This window comes from Castor canadensis, chromosome 3 (assembly GCF_047511655.1).
Source record: "Castor canadensis chromosome 3, mCasCan1.hap1v2, whole genome shotgun sequence".
NCBI lineage: Eukaryota > Metazoa > Chordata > Mammalia > Rodentia > Castoridae > Castor > Castor canadensis.
This window is the reverse complement of record NC_133388.1, coordinates 128,380,824-128,397,288: the sequence shown is the minus strand read 5'-3', so window position 1 is coordinate 128,397,288 and position 16,465 is coordinate 128,380,824. Positions and strand designations below refer to the sequence as shown.

General features: G+C 37.0%; 1 long non-coding RNA gene across 4 annotated transcripts in view; it reads left to right on the top strand.

The window, feature by feature from the left end:
• The window catches only part of LOC109673965 (uncharacterized), a 160,818-nt gene that overhangs the window by 45,050 nt on the left and 99,303 nt on the right, over nt 1-16,465 (top strand). For all 4 annotated transcript variants that reach the window (XR_012446336.1, XR_012446335.1, XR_012446337.1 and 1 more), the window contains 2 exons: nt 253-364; nt 2,771-2,841. This is a non-coding gene — a long non-coding RNA (uncharacterized lncRNA). The remainder of the gene's footprint in view (nt 1-252; nt 365-2,770; nt 2,842-16,465) is intronic.

The window sequence follows — 16,465 nt, the reverse complement described above, 5'->3', positions numbered from 1 at the left end:
AACAAGTATAGACCAACCTTAAACATACATGGATTAGAAACTAAACTTCTGCAGTTGACTCTGAGGGATAAATTTTTAAAAATTGAGGACTTAAAAGAAATCACTAAAATGTGTGTGAATATGTCATAGATAGAGATCTAGCAAGACATGTACATGCAAGCACACGAGCACACATTCAATAAAATGAAGAGTCATTCATGATTCAGTTCCTGACTGACTGTTGTGCTCCCCTCTATCCATCCCTCCCTTCAGATGTTTACTCCACCAGAATACAAGCTGCATGAAGGTAGAGACTTTGTTTCTCTTGTGTACTGCTGCGCCCCTCAAGAACAAAATAGCAGCATATAATAAGTGCTTAATGAAGGTATGTTGATTGAATCAATTAATTTTAATTTATTGTTTTTTTAAAATTTATTTATTTATTATTCATATGTGCATACAATGCTTGGGTCATTTCTCCCCCCTGCCCCCACCCCCTCCTTTACCACCCACCCCGCCCCCACCCTCTCCCCGCCACCCCCTTGATACCTGGCAGAAACTATTTTGCCCTTATCTCTAATTTTGTTGAAGAGAGAGTATAAGCAATAATAGGAAGGAACAAGGGTTTTTGCTGGTTGAGATAAGGATAGCTATACAGGGAGTTGACTTGCATTGCTTTCCTGTACATTAATCTAAATTAATTCTTCTCAAACTAACCTTTTCTATAGTTCCTGGTACCCTTCACCTATTGGCCTCTGTTGCTTTCAAATATCTGCTTTAGTTTCTCTGCATTGAGGGCAACAAATGCTATCTAGTTTTTTGGTTGTCTTACCTATCCTCATACCTCCCCTGTGTGTTCTCGCTTTATCAGGTGATCAGAGTCCAGTCCCCTTGTTGTGTTTGCCCTTGATCTAATGTCCAGATATGAGGGAGAACATATGATTTTTGGTCTTTTGGGCCAGGCTAACCTCACTCAGAATGATGTTCTCCAGTCCCATCCATTTACTTGTGAATGAAAAGATTTCATTCTTCTTCATGGCTGCATAAAATTCCGTTGTGTATAGATACCACATTTTCTTAATCCATTCGTCAGTGGTGGGGCATCTTGGCTGTTTCCATAACTTGGCTATTGTGAATAGTGCTGCAACAAACATGGGTGTGCAAGTGCCTCTGGAGTAACCTGTGTCACAGTCTTTTGGGTATATCTCCATTAAGTATAATGCTGGCTGTAGGTTTGTCATATATAGCTTTTATAATGTTGAGGTACTTTCCTTCTATTCCTAGTTTTCTTAGAGCTTTTATCATGAAATGGTGTTGGATCTTATCAAAAGCTTTTTCTGCATCTATTGAGATGATCAAGTGGTTTCTGTCTTTGCTCCTGTTAATGTGGTTTATTACGTTTATTGATTTTCGTATGTTGAAGAACCACACTTGCATTCCTGGGATGAAGCCTACTTGGTCGTGGTGAATAATCTTTTTGATGTGTTGTTGAATTTGGTTTGCCATTATTTTGTTGAGGATTTTTGCATCAGTGTTCATTAAGGAGATTGGCCTATAGTTCTTCTTTTTGGAGGTGTCTTTGCCTGGTTTTGAGATAAGTGTAATACTGGCTTCATAAAATGTGTTAGGCAGTTTTCCTTCCCTTTCTATTTTGTGGAACAGTTTAAGGAGGGTTGGTATCAGTTCTTCTTTAAAGGTCTGATAGAATTCAGCAGAGAATCCATCAGGTCCTGGACTTTTCTTTTTGGGGAGACTCTTGATTGCTGCTTCAATTTCATTTTGTGTTATAGGTCTATTCAGGTGATTAATTTCCTCTTGGTTCAGTTTTGGATGATCATATGTATCTAGAAATCTGTCCATTTCTTTTAGATTTTCAAATTTATTTGAATATAGGTTCTCAAAGTAGTCTCTGATGATTTCCTGGACTTCCATGGTGTTTGTTGTTATCTCCCCTTTTGCATTCCTGATTCTACTAATTTGGGTTTTTTCTCTCCTCATTTTAGTCAGGTTTGCCAGGGGTCTGTCAATCTTGTTTATTTTTTCAAAGAACCAACTTTTTGTTTCATTAATTCTTTGTATGGTTTTTTTGGTTTCTATTTCGTTGATTTCAGCTCTTATTTTTATTATTTCTCTCCTTCTATTTGTTTTGGGATTTGCTTGTTCTTGTTTTTCTAGGAGTTTGAGATGTATGATTAGGTCATTGATTTGGGATCTTTCAGTTTTTTTAATATATGCACTCATGGCTATAAACTTTCCTCTCTGGACTGCCTTTGCTGTGTCCCATGGGTTCTGGTAGGTTGTGTTTTCATTTTCATTGACTTCCAGGAACTTTTTAATTTCCTCTTTTATTTCATCAATGACCCATTCTTCATTAAGTAATGAGTTATTCAGTTTCCAGCTGTTTGCATGTTTTTTGTCTTTACTTTTGTTGTTGAGTTCTAGTTTTATTGCATTGTGATCAGATAGTATGCATGGTATTAATTTATTGTTGATAAATCATTTCTTAAGAAACAGAACTAAAAGTGATCCAATTTATGTAACATTCTGCAATGAAACGCCATGATCCTCAAAAAAAGCTCCAAGCTCTTGTGATGTTCCTTCAACCACTGAAGGAACAGTGGTTCTCCCAATGGTCCCATTTCCTCTCCTGCCTTATACTTAACTTGAAATTACTTGAAATAATTACTCCTTGTAATAGAGAGAATCCCCATTATCATGGCATGCTGAAGAATGATGAAGAAATGAGGGGATACGTTTGACCTGATGTCATCACACTCGCTAATTCCTGTAGGTGTGAAGTGCTGAGTCAGCTCTACTAACAGCAATGAGGAGACAACAGGAGATGACAGGGAGCTCTGTCCAGTAAGTTGACTCCTTTTGTTTCCCACTGATTTCATGTACCTTAGAGGTTTCTTCAGATCACAAGAAGACTATACTAATTTTGCTCTCAGACCTTTGCATTTTAGAATCTAATCAGGTCAAATTGAAGGGAATGGTTGCACTACATTACTTATGAAGTGTGGAAACTGACCCTCAGGAACCTTAGTGAAAAATAGAAAGGTTTAGAAACAAGATCTTACAGTTATAATATCAATATCTTATGTTTAATAAGAGCTTGTTGGCTGAATCCTCATAGCAGTATATAATCCACACATACTATTATTGTAAAATGTGCCCATAAAGTATAAGCATGACTTCAAAAAACATCTTATAAACATTTCTGATAAGGACATGAACGACGTGGAATGTTTTAATATTCCAGCCTATTTAATAACTTCAAATAGTCAAGCATATCATTAAATTCAGATTTATATTTCTATAAAACTGCAGTTTAGAGTGTAGTGTAATGTTCAATATATAAGAAGATAACCATCTATTCTACAACCTAATACTTTTGGAAGATATTTATAAATCTCATGTAATAAAAATAGCATGTTGCAGTCCAAATTTCATGTTTCTATGAATTGCCAGAGAAAATAATGAAGGATTTTTGAGAAGCATTTTCTTTGGATTTGGCAACCTAAGAAAGGTCAAAGACAGAGGGAGCCTAATTGCTTGGAAGAATGGAGAACGAAATACCCACAATAGAGGTCATGATGTCAGGAGAAAGAATTTACGTAGCATAAAATGTGATGAGTGGTAGGTTTAGTAAGCATATCTTGAGTGTGAGATTCAGATATGATATCCAGGTGGGAGAATCTAGACTTTTCAGTTGGAAATGGCACAGAGTTGAAATGAGCTAGAGACTTTTGATTCCCTTACATAGAAGGGTAACTTTGAAGACAAAATGGAGCTGGAGAACAGGAAAAAGGGCTAAGACTGGAATTATGCAGAATCTGAAGTACCCCCTGCCCCAGTATTTTCTAATTTATTTTTTAAACTAGGTCATGGTATATAACTCAGTTAGAAAATAATTAGCTCTAATCGACATCTAAAATATAGGAATATTGAAGAGCAACAATTGTCTCCTGCACAAACATTATTCAGAATAAGATAATGCCTAAAATAATCCACCCATTAGCAATTATCTAAATGTGCAGGGAAATAAGCATTATTGTAAGTAATTACTTGCTTTGGAAAGGTTTCCTGTATCCTGACTCTCAACTGTGTGTACACCAGCCAATTTATTTCTTCCTTCCAGAGTGTGCATTTAATCAATGTTTATAACATATAGACCACTAGAGACTTAGTATGAAATGAGAGATTAAATGTTGAAATTTGTTGCAATAAACAGATGAAGGCTTAATCATTTTTCTGATTTTTAATGTTGATTTAATGGGAAGATATTTGGGGATCAGATGTTGAGACAAATATATAAAATGAATCTGAGAGGTATGTTTTTGGACAAATCAATGAAATATTTACATCTATTTTCACAGTGTTCTTCATAATGACTTCCTTTCCAGCACAGAATCATATTTTATCTATACAAAAGCCTCCAATATCATAAAATAAATACAATTGCATCTCTGTGATTGTGAGTCCTGAATGTCAGGAGTAGAGAAATTAAAGGCCATATTGTTCTGATTCATCTGGATTTTTCCAGCCTTCAGTTTGTGTATATGGGATTAATTAGAGGCTCCCTTCACTTCTTCAAGGGCCTTGGGTCCATGGGTCCATGTTCACATTGCCTACAGGTAATCAATGATTGGTCTTGAGACAAGCAAGAGACTAAATTAGACGCAAGGGCTAAGGCTTCTGGGAGCTCCCTCTTCGTTCATCTTCATTGAGTTTGAGTGTTGTGTACTCTTGAATGCAGAGTTTGCTGCAAATGAAGTCATTATGGATGAAGGATACATAGGGAGAACTGTAACCTGGTAACAATATTTAAGCGTGGATTATGGTGACCTGAAGCCAGCCTTGTCTTTGAGTTTTTTCTTTGGTGATGGTGTCTCTTTTTTGTATCCTAAAATCAATTTGGGGAAGATATTTTGGCCACTGTAAGTGTCCTCAGTGACAGAACAAAATTCCTGTTGTTGATTTTGTTCTTTTTCTAAGAATTTTTAAAAAAATAACAAAAGTTTTATTGAAGTGAATTGATGTAAGTAAATTCTGATGTAAATGAGCCTCTGAAAATAATGATTAAGAGTGATATGAAAGGAAATTAGTTTATCAGAGGGACTCTGCCCTTGGTCATTGCCAAGAAGCAATCAAATAAATGTTATCATAAAGTTAGACAAAATCATGCAATATTGTAGTGTTTTTGTATCCTGTAATATCCCAAAAGAATAGACAACACTTGGAGACAAGGGTGGTAATACGTTTGTATAAGAGGTAGTGGTCAGATTCATTTCAAGCTGGACATCCACAGGTTGAACTATGAATTAGACGTTTCTATCCTGCAGGTTTATATGTTTTTGATTTGGAACTTTCAATAGGATTCTTGGCTGTGATTCAGAAAAAATTATTTAAGGATGAAACTATAGGCAAACTGTATACCTCAAGTAGATAATTTCTTCTTCTCTTTCTCCTCTTCTTTTTCTTTCTTAGTTGGAAAAAATCTTTCTGTTTAAGAGTTTTAAAATTAGCATATATTACTTGTACAAGGGAATTTCATTGCGATACTTCCACATAGAAACTTTTAAACACAAAACCAGGGACAAAGTTTACTTGTTAAAGCCTAGAACCTAGTCCATGCTCTGAACCTACCTTTTTCAATTTTGTGTTGTGCCCAACTGCAAGCTAGATTAGATTCCTCAATACTCAATTAGAGGGTATGTCTTTCTGGGCTTCAATTTAGTATTTTACTTGGGGATTGTACGCAGAAGGGACTGAAATGTTGCTGTGGACTGGTGTATTCTGAGCAGAAGCCACAACACACTATGTGATGCTGCACGGTCCAGTGCTTGGACATTTTTGTGACGTACTTAGGGACATCTGCAGACCACAGGTATGCCTGGTTGAACCATTATGACTTCTCAGAAATGATACAGCCAATGTTCCCTATCTCTCTCATTTGTCCTAAAGAGTTAAATGTAGCCTCTGTGCAAAACCCTACATTCTTCACTCTTATTTTAAGGCCCACACAGCTGTACCTCTGGGCAACACAGTATCAGACAAGCCTTTTGTGACTGTGACTTCCCCAGATTTCAATTTGGGACCAAGACAATAATGACAATATCTCTTCATTGTTGAACAGCACTTTACCATGTCTTGAATTAGTCACAGGAAGGAGGTGCTCATGCCCCTGATTTATGGATCTATTAATTTGCTAAGAGTCTGAGAAGTTGTGACTAGAAAACAGCACTAGCAACACCAAGTCCAGGCTCCTGCCATCATTTACCAGCATGGCTCTGAGTACTAAGGCACACAGCAAGTACAAGCCTAGCCTTCCATCTCCAGATGCAGGAGCCAGATTTACCTTCCCCAAATGGGAGGGACAGAGAGAATGGCCACACCCTGTGCATGTGCCACCCCCACACATTTTTCTCCCTTCAACTCTGTCCCTTTCATATCATCCCTAGAATAAGAATATGCAGGTGGGCATGCCTAAGAACTTGAATACACACACACAAACACACGCACAGCTTCTCATTTTGAATTTCTTCTTTGGTCTATCTATTTGTTGTCTTTCTGACTGGGACTTGCCAAAAGCCTTTAACTAGTGCAAAAGTTATTATAAGTTTTTGCTCATAAGAAAGCCCAAATCCTTGTGGAATACACATTGTGTCTTCCTTTTGATGTGAAGAAAATGGAAGATAGTATTTGGCTGTTTATGTATATTAGAGTCTGTTATTAGTTAATAAAATATGTCCATGTTTACTGTTACTTGGGACAATATGTTGTGCCACACCAAGTATTTTGTAGTAATTCCAGGCTGCCAAGAAAGAAAAGTCTTAAAACATTTTTTTGATGTGATTTTTAAACTCTGTGAAATTAGTTCCTTTTCAGATTTTAATTAGAATAACACAGCTTCAGGTCTTTTCCAAAAACCATACACTAGTGCACCTCCAGTATCCTGTTTCCTGGGTCCATCCATGGGAGGTCAGTTATGACACCTGTGATTAGGAAAAAAGGGAGGGAGGCCTTTGGAAACTGTTTTTTCTTGCTTTGCTGCCTGAAGACTAGATTGAAAATGAATCTTGATCCCTTCAGGGGTTTGGGGATCTGTAATACTACTGCCTTAGCTGTTCTTCCTCTTGGTTTTCAGAACTGTCAAACATGACAGCATTTCCCAGGAAATATATCATATTACATTGCACAGAGAAATATCTGACCACATTCTCACTTAACATTGTTATAATCCCTGATGTCTCATTTTAGGAGATTTTCAAAATTTTTAAATTTTTACTTGTTTTAAAATAATTGTTAAAGAGCATATGCTCTGCAAAGTACATTAGAGGAGAAATGTCTTTGGTTTGGTTTGTGTGAAGACATTTAAATTTCTAGAGTTTGTTTAGTTGATGATAAGGTAGGGTTGGGGGGTGGTTATTTGAAATTGTAGGCTCCTCCTTGTAGCTCACTTTGTGTGTTATGTCTGGTGGTTGAACTTCTCTTGCCTTTTTTTTTTGCATTTAGAACAATATCTTAATGAACAATTTAGTGGAATCAGCAGCATGTAAGGATACATATAAATATCTTTATGCCATGAAATTGCTACATGTAATTGGTACATGTTCCTTCTGGTTTGTACTCTAAATTGTTTTGAAGATTTTTAAAAATATCTCTATAGTCAAAAGTTAGAAAAGAAATTAAAAAAACACAATAGTTTTACTTTTGCTTGTCATTCAACAGCATCTAGATAGTTTTGAGGACTAGAGGAGAAAAAAATAACCTGTGTTTGTCTTCACACCATCTTTTGAAAGAAAAGACATTGTATTTAATTCACTTATTTTTCTTTAACTATTATTTAAAGAGTTAACAATTTATATATTCTTCCAGGATTTTCTCAAGCTTAAGTTCTGAATCCAGCTCGACATCTTTCTTGTAGTGTTCTCCAAGCCCCTCAGACCTATCTTGCTCCCAGACCATCTCCTCCTGCCACTGAGCCATAGCACCTGGCACATGCTTCTTAGATGGCCAAACCTCACTTCTGTGAGTTGCCCTTGATTTCTAAATTTTTCTCATGGACCTTTTTCTAACCTCTTCCTGTCATTGTTTTATAAAAGACTGTTGGTCCAGGCTGTTCTGTATTCATCTTAGCAACAGTCTTAATCTATTTTTGGAAGCAATGAGAATAATTCTGAATATTTTAACCCATTTCTGCATGCCTCATTGTGACCAGCTAAGGGAAGACAAAAGATGAGGACAGAAGTAACCAGTTTCTCTGAGACTGGCCACATGTATGTATCCTAGAAGTCATGTTGGGAAACTTAGCCAGAGTTTGAGCTCCCAACACAGACCCAAAGATCTGGGAGAAAGACACACAGAACTGTATCCTCCTGACTGCTCTTCTGTGACAGCAGAAAATAGGGGAGCCAAAGATTCATGGTTCCAAGGATTTCAGGGGAGTAGTGTCTCCTTCAGTGGAGAATGTGAGACCTTTTCACTATGTTTGGAAAAGAGTGACTCTCCACTATTATTCATCCATCGCTTCATGCGCAGCTGCTAGTTTATTATGGCAATGGTTCAAGGGCAAAATAATATCAAAAGCAAAGAAGTCCAAATTGTTAATGTAGATTAGAATAGTAAAAGAATGATCAAAATGTGATTGATTTATGAGGAATCAATATTTTTAAATCCTCTGAAATCTAATTCCTAGGACATGCAGATTTCTAGGGCTAATAGGTTAAGTATTTATCTATCTTATTTCAAGAATTTGTTGAATACTCTCCAAGTTTTCATGAATTTATATGTTTTCTCTTTTAGTAACTCAGTTGGTTTTCCTTGGGTCTTACTTAGTCACAATCATTCTTAGGAAGAATTTGAATTGGCAGCATTCCCCTTTTTATTGTGCCTTAAACTCTTAATCCATACAGAAGCTCATAAGGAGTCCTGTCTCTTCTGCCTCCCATGCTGAGGCCAGCCATCACCTGCAAGAGTAAGACACCCTGCTTAGCAGTGTGGCTTCCTTCAGGTCATCTGATCACATACTCTCTTGATTTAGGCTTTAAAAATAAATTTTACTGTTTATATTTAATGTTTATATTATGTTGTGATGGGATTCATATAGATAGTAAAAAAGCTATTCTGATAAAGTAAGTTGACGTAGGTGTCATTTCACATAGTTAGCAGTCTTTGCTGTTATTGTGCAAGAATAGCTACAATCTCCTCACACAGTAAAAACCCTGAATACAACACACTGTTACTAACCTTGGTGCTCATGTTGTATATTAAAATTCTGGACTTGCTTATCCACATACCTGCTATTTTGTATCCTTTGACATACAGCTATTCCACCCTCTCCAACCCCACATAGCCACGGGTCTATTCTCAATCTACCTGTGTATTTTACTTCTTTAAAAAGATTCCACATATAAGAAAGATCATGCAGTATTTTTCTTTCTTTATCTTATTTCACATAGCATAATGAGCTTCAAGTTCATCCATGATGGGGCAAACGGAAGGACCTCCATTTTATGGTTGAATTTTTGCCATCATATGTATAATCACTATTTCTTTATGCATTTGTCTGTTGATGGACACTTAAATTGTTTCCATATCTTGGCTATGGTGAATAATGCTGCAATGAAGATGGAATAGGTTTAGTCTCATAAACTTTTTCTCTTCAGAACATATGCCTCTACCTCAATGTTTACAAAATATTCTGCATATAAGAGAACTGATTCATTTAACCATCCCCTCAGTGCTGGGCAATTTAGAGGGAAAGATAAATGATAATGGTACTTTTCTGCCCTGTGTCAAAACTGCCTCCTAAGTTACTCTCCTTCTCCCCAGCCTTCTTGTCGTATAGGACATGATATTACCTACTCATTTCAATTATTCTGACAACCTCCAATCTGTCCCACTTTCTCTTTCTCTCTAATTCCTTGGCATCTTGTACTAAAGTGACTGTTTGATTACCAATTCCAATTTTCACATGGACTGTGCTCTTTCAGTGGTATGGGATCAAGTATCTCTCCTTAGCAGGATATATGTGACCTCCCATGAGAGATTCTTTCTTGTGTCCACCTTCCCAAATGTTCCTCGTTCCATTCTCTCCTTTGTGCGCTGGATGCTATACTTGTTCTCTGAATGTGTATTGATGTTACAGCATGTCAATGACCTTCCTGCTTCATCTCGCTGGACTAATTTGCCCCATTTTCTCTGCCTTGTGAACCATTCTGGACTCAATTCAAATGTCATCTTCATTTGCTTGGCCTTCTCTTTTGTGCTTCTGTAAACCTTGATACATACTACTTCTCTCAGTATTTAAAAGACTGTCTCTAACAGGGCTGACATTTTTGAAAATTTGTTAACTCCAGCACCTATCACAATGCCTGGAAATAGTACAGATAAACAAAATAAAAATTTAGCCACTGGGTGAGTGGGTGAATGAATTGGGGAGGGGAGAGCATCATTTGGGCAATTTGATTACCAGAGAATCTGAAAGGAACTAAAATATAGGAGAGAAAGGTGAAGAAGAGGAAAGGAGCGAAGGGGAAGGGAAGGGAGAGGAGAAGGAGGAGAGGGGAGAGAGAAATAAAGCATGTGTAAATCCACAGTATTTGTGAAACTAAACAAAAATCAATTTTTAGAATCAAACCCATCAATCTGACCTTTCTTCTTCCCAGCTTCCCGCCACCATGTCACCTCTGCACCTGATCACCCCCCCATGGCTAGTTTGATTTTTCTGTGCTTGTGGCACACACTCTTCATTCTCTCCTGTCAGTAGGCTTCTGCTCTTCTAGCTGTATGTCTGTATGGTCCTGACTCTTGCCACTTTGCTCAATCTAATACCTCCATCCCAACCCTGATCTAGATTGAAGAGGATACATGTGTCATTTGTGGATATTACACTTTGACTAATATTCAGGGGAACTGAGATTTAATTTGGATTTGGGATGCTGTTGCATTTTTTTATGTACAATAAGATTTGTGTTCCTTCAAATGTACTATAATGTTTATTGCTATTTTTAATTTGCAAGGTTAAATTTTCAGAGGCTGTTTTATCCAGGGACTTGCCTAAAAAGTCTGGTAATTGATTCCAGATGAAGAGTGAGTCTGGAAATGTCTCTGTGGTTTGAGTTGTGAGACTTCACATAACTATGGATAAATAAAATGAAACTCAATCCAAAAATCATTCAGTTAGGCCTTTCAATTAAGAAATTTTATTCCAACAATAAGGCATAGAAAGAACTATTTCTAATTGCTAACTTTAAAACAAATGATATATGATTTAGAGCAACATTTGAAAACATAAATCTCTAGTATTATCTGAAACTTTGTCATGAAAATCCATAAACTGATGTTGTTTATTCTAATTGTATTTAATCATATTTACTTTAAGAGTAAATAAAGAAATTTATTTTATAACTATCTATAATGATAATAAAAGTTTTAACCATCTATTGAGTATATATATATATATATATATATATATATATATATATATATATATGACTAGCATTTTGTTTACATCATATGACTTCAACCTCCCTGTAAATCTAGGGTCAGTGTTATTTTGTTTCCTTTCCTCATGACAGCATATACCCTCATAGATAAAGGTAATATGCCCAGGCTAAACAGCTTTTAAATGGACAGGTGAAGATCTGACTGCATATTTGTGTACCTCAGGAATCTCTGCCCACAGATGCTGCCATGCTGTCTGCCACCTGCCCACAAACATGGCCTTCAGGCTTAGGGCTGGAAGCAGGTCAGAGCAAACTAATTCAGCTCTGTCACTTTGGGGCTTCCATAAGTCTTTGTAGGACATCTCATGCATTCAATCACTAGATGGGTAGGCTTAAAGAGATAAGGCTATTTGGTCTTTTTAATGTTCCATTTATGGACTTATAGTTCTACTTCCCTTTTGACAAGCCGAGAGGAAATGAAATTGCATCTGAGGCTTGTTTTTAGGCATTTTTCCCCAGACATTTATGGGCAAAAGTGTCACCATAGAAGCCAGTTAAAATGCATATTCCAGGGCATTGTCACTCCAGTTGTGTTTTTGTAAGACTGGGTTGTGGCCATGGTGTGTACTCATAGCAATCACCAGTTGCATGATTCTGATATATGGTACATTGAGCAGATTATGATAAACTCTGCTTAGGCTCTGGAACAACCCTGTCCCAGATGAAGGTAATGCAGGTTAAGAATGGGTGGTTGGAACAAAATTAGAAATAAGGGCAAAATAGTTTCTGCTGGGTATTGAGGGGGTGGGGGGAGAGGGAGGGGGCAGAGTGGGTGGTAAGGGAGGGGGTGGGGGCAGGGGGGAGAAATGACCCAAGCCTTGTATGCACATATGAATAATAAAACAATAATTAAAAAAAAAAGAATGGGTGGTTGGAATTGTGAAGCAGTCATATTTAAGAAGTAAAAGAAGCAGGTAAGAGTGCCTGTGATAACATATGTCACTCCATGCATTCAAACATTAATTAAAATTGGTCTCTATATACAAGTTATTGAGTTCCTTTAGAGTTATTCATACTGAGTCATTGCAGTATTTTGTACACAGGGCACTTCTTCATTTGTCCCAGCCACACTTCAAGGGCTCTTTAGCTGGTGGCTGCTGTAAAGGACAGCACAGGTCTGGAGTTAGAATTGGGGCATAGTTGGGATTAGGTTTTCAGGGCGACTCACAATCAAGAGCCACGAGAGTTACTAAATGTACCAAACATGTCTTTAAATCAGTTTCTGTGTCGGGCATGTCACTGAGACATTATAGCCCAGAGGGGCCCTCCTGGAGGGGTAAAGAGAGACAAGGAACAACAGCACAAATGAAGCAAGGGACTTTTGGTAAGATGGGACAAACCTCTCACTGCAGAGGCCAGGCACAGGGACCAGCACTCAATCTCTTGTGTACCCTGCTGAGCTGGGGAACCCTGAGAGGGATTGTTTCTTAGAGCAGATAAGCTTTGCTACAAGCACAGCCAGGTTCAGGAAAAGACTGGCTTTAACTCCTTCTCATAAGTAAAATGAGATGTTTCAGAGACTGTGAAGACCTTGCCATGTGCACATGCAAAGGGAATGGTGCCCTTTTCTACTTGGAAATTGTTCCTATTGAACCCAGTCTGACCCTAGCCTTTGGAATGGAACTTTACCTGCAGCATCATTTGCTAAGACACAGAATTCAAGTTTTGTACCCATATCTAATTTTAATTCCTAAAGGGCCAGTTCTCTTTCCCCAAAAGGTAATGCTGTAACAGAAGGTACCACAGCTTTTATACCAAAATATACAGTTGGTTATCTACAAATTATATAAAAGCATGGCTTTTGAGTTCCATCAAAATAGCTCTTTTGTGTTGTACTTTTGAAGTACATGGAAACCCCCCAGATACCAAGATATAAACCATCAACAGAGTATTCTGAAATCTATGATTAATTAAAACTTTGAGTACACATTAGCCAATAGCTCAGGTGGCTTTAGATTGCTTGTGTATATAGTCTCAGGTACCAACACATTCAAATGGCTCAACTATCTATCTAACAGGTATACACAGATCCAGATACACAGGTTTTAATCCATCCTTCATTACTGAGCTTATATTTACTAAGACTACGTCACATACATTGGCCAAGTGAAGTGAATTAAAGCTATGACTTGTGTTATTCATTAACTATTATGAGAAATAAAACAGAAAGAAAAAAAGGCATATTTGTCAATTTAGATACATGACATAAAAAGTTCCAAAGGAGAGGTTATTTTGAGCTGAGTAAGATGGGGCAGGATTTTTAAAGCCAGCGCATTGAATTGGACTTTGCTTCTGAGCTTCAAGCTTTTAATTCTATAGCCACAAGTCCACTGTGCAACTCAGCACAGTTTATTTCACCTGCTTGGGTCATGTAGTGTGTGATCTGCTGTTAACATCCCAAGATGCTTCTCCTTTAGTATGTAGTAAAGATCAGTGAACAGGTGAAGTTTCCCCGTTCTAGTTCTGGGGAGCCTGGATGCTAGACCCGAGGCTCAGAATAGCCTATGGAGACCTCTATACCCCCAAAAGGATTCAGTGGCACTCTCCTCTACACAAAGGAAGGATGTGGGCTCACATGTTCTGCCCTAGTAAAGATAGTATAAGGAAGAACCGGGGAAAGGAAAGATTAGAAACCCAAGTTCCACTTTTTGACACAACTGCAAATTTGTGTATGGTAACATTAAATTTCATGAATAGTAGACTGTACATTCTTATTTTAACTGTTCCCAAACTCAATAAAAATACAAATTTCACTAATTTCTCAGTAATAATACTGCTAATTAAAATGTCTTACAATTCTAAAGCCCTTTGTAGTGGAACCTTGCACAAACAATGATTCTGAGAAGAATAATTACTCACTACTTGTGGTATTGCATTGAAATAAAATTCCTAAAATCTATAGTTCTCATATGAATTGCTGAAGACCTGTCAGATCACACAGGCATATCAAAGATGTTTGGGGGATTCTTTCCTTATTGTACACAAATATTCCATTAGGCCCAAATTTTCATGAAGAAAGGACAGAAGGCCATATATTGGTGTGCATTGAGATATGTGGGATAAGCACCACTACTCTTTCTTCAAGCTATATCCTCACTGTGTCTGCCATGATATCTGATAACCCCTGATCCTTTCTCTCCTCCTCAGCCTCCTTCCCCATCCTCTTCTCCTTTCCCACCCTTCTTCTACTTCTTTTCTTACCAGGATTTCCTTTTTTAAAAAATACCTGTTAAATATGAATATTTGCTGTGTGGGATATAGTATATGAACATTGACAACATAAGTATACATTTCAAATCCATTAATCTGTACCTGGATTCTGTAGTCTGGTTTGGAAAGCATAGGATTTAGGAAAGAAGATGTATTTTATAGGAGGGGTAATTGTCCACAAGGGTTAAAAGCACAGGGTGTTTGAGGGGAGGAGGTGCAGTGTAAGGACTGGGGGAACTGGGTGGAGTTGAGAGTACAAAGCGTTGAGAATGAGAATTAGTGATGGTTGGTGATGGGTGAGCAGTTGCTTCTGAAAGGAGGAGAAATATGCAAAAAAGGTGTAAAGTGATAGACAAATGCTTCTTAAGGTCCAATACCATTTACAATCTGCAGTGTTTATCTATTTACTAGGAGATAGAGGGAAGGGTCTTATGGCTTATTTATTCATTACATCTTTTAAAAAGGAATTGTAATTGGGGAACTCAGAAGAATATGTATACATTATTGGAAAAAGAGAAATGAACATGAGGAAAAAAAGGATGATAATAAAAAAAAGAATGATAAAAGGAAAAGCTATAGGTAGAAAGCACATAGGAAAGGTTGAGGGAAAAATCCTACATTATTTTCTAGTATCAAACACAAAAAGAAGGGGGTCAGATCACTTACATTGAAAGGAGACAATTTTTTTATGGGATCTTATCAATTTTTCCCATGAAACCTCAGAAAGGGAAGGTTGAATTAAGTAGCAGGTAGTAAGTGTAATCTAAGTGTGTAGTGTCTAAAATATGTAAGAAAACTCTCACATGAGCAAAGGACTTGGTTATTTTTTTCCAAAGAAAATGCACAAATGACTCATAAGCATATGAAAATATCATCAGTATCACTAGGCATTAGGGAAATGATAATTAAAACTACAGTAAACCACTACTTTCTGCCCAATAAGATTGCTTTCACTAGAAAATTGAGTATGAAGTGTTGTCCAGGATTTTGAGAAACTAGAACCCTTAAACATTGATGATAGGAATGTAAAAATATACAGTCATTATGGAGAATGGCTTGTGGCCTCTCAAAATATTAAATGTAGAATTATTACATAACTCAACAATTTAATCATACCACAAATAACTGAAATTTAATATTTGAGCAAAATATGTACATGCTTGCAGCAGCTCTGTTCACAATGACTAAAAGGTAGAAACAATCCAAATGAGCAGAAGACGAATAAATAAGGAAAATGTGGCATATCCATATACTAGAATACTATTCAGTTATCAACAGAATAGTGTTCTAAATAAGTTGCCAATTGGATGAACCTTGGAAACATTAAACAAAGTAAAAAAAGCTGGACACAAAAGGTCACCTAGTATGCAATTCCATTTGTATGAAATATCTAATGCCAGTAAATTCATAGGGACAGAAAGTAGTTTAATGGCTTCTGATAGTGAATAGGAAAGGAGAATGAGTGCTTCATGGACATGGGGCTTCATTTTGGGGTGATGAAAATGTTTCAGAACTGGACAGTGGTGATGGCTCCATAGCAGTGTGGATATACTAAATGCCATTATATTATGTACTTTAAAGTGGTTAAATTTATACTAGTAAATTTTATCTTAATTGAAAGAAAAAGTGAAATTTGGCTTTGTGCAATCCTATGTGAAATTCTTTCTCTTGGCCTGGATTTTGATAGGAGGTTGAGCAATTGAATGATGCTATCTTAGACAAGGTCATAATGCCTGGGATCAAATGTTGCTCATGATATTTGA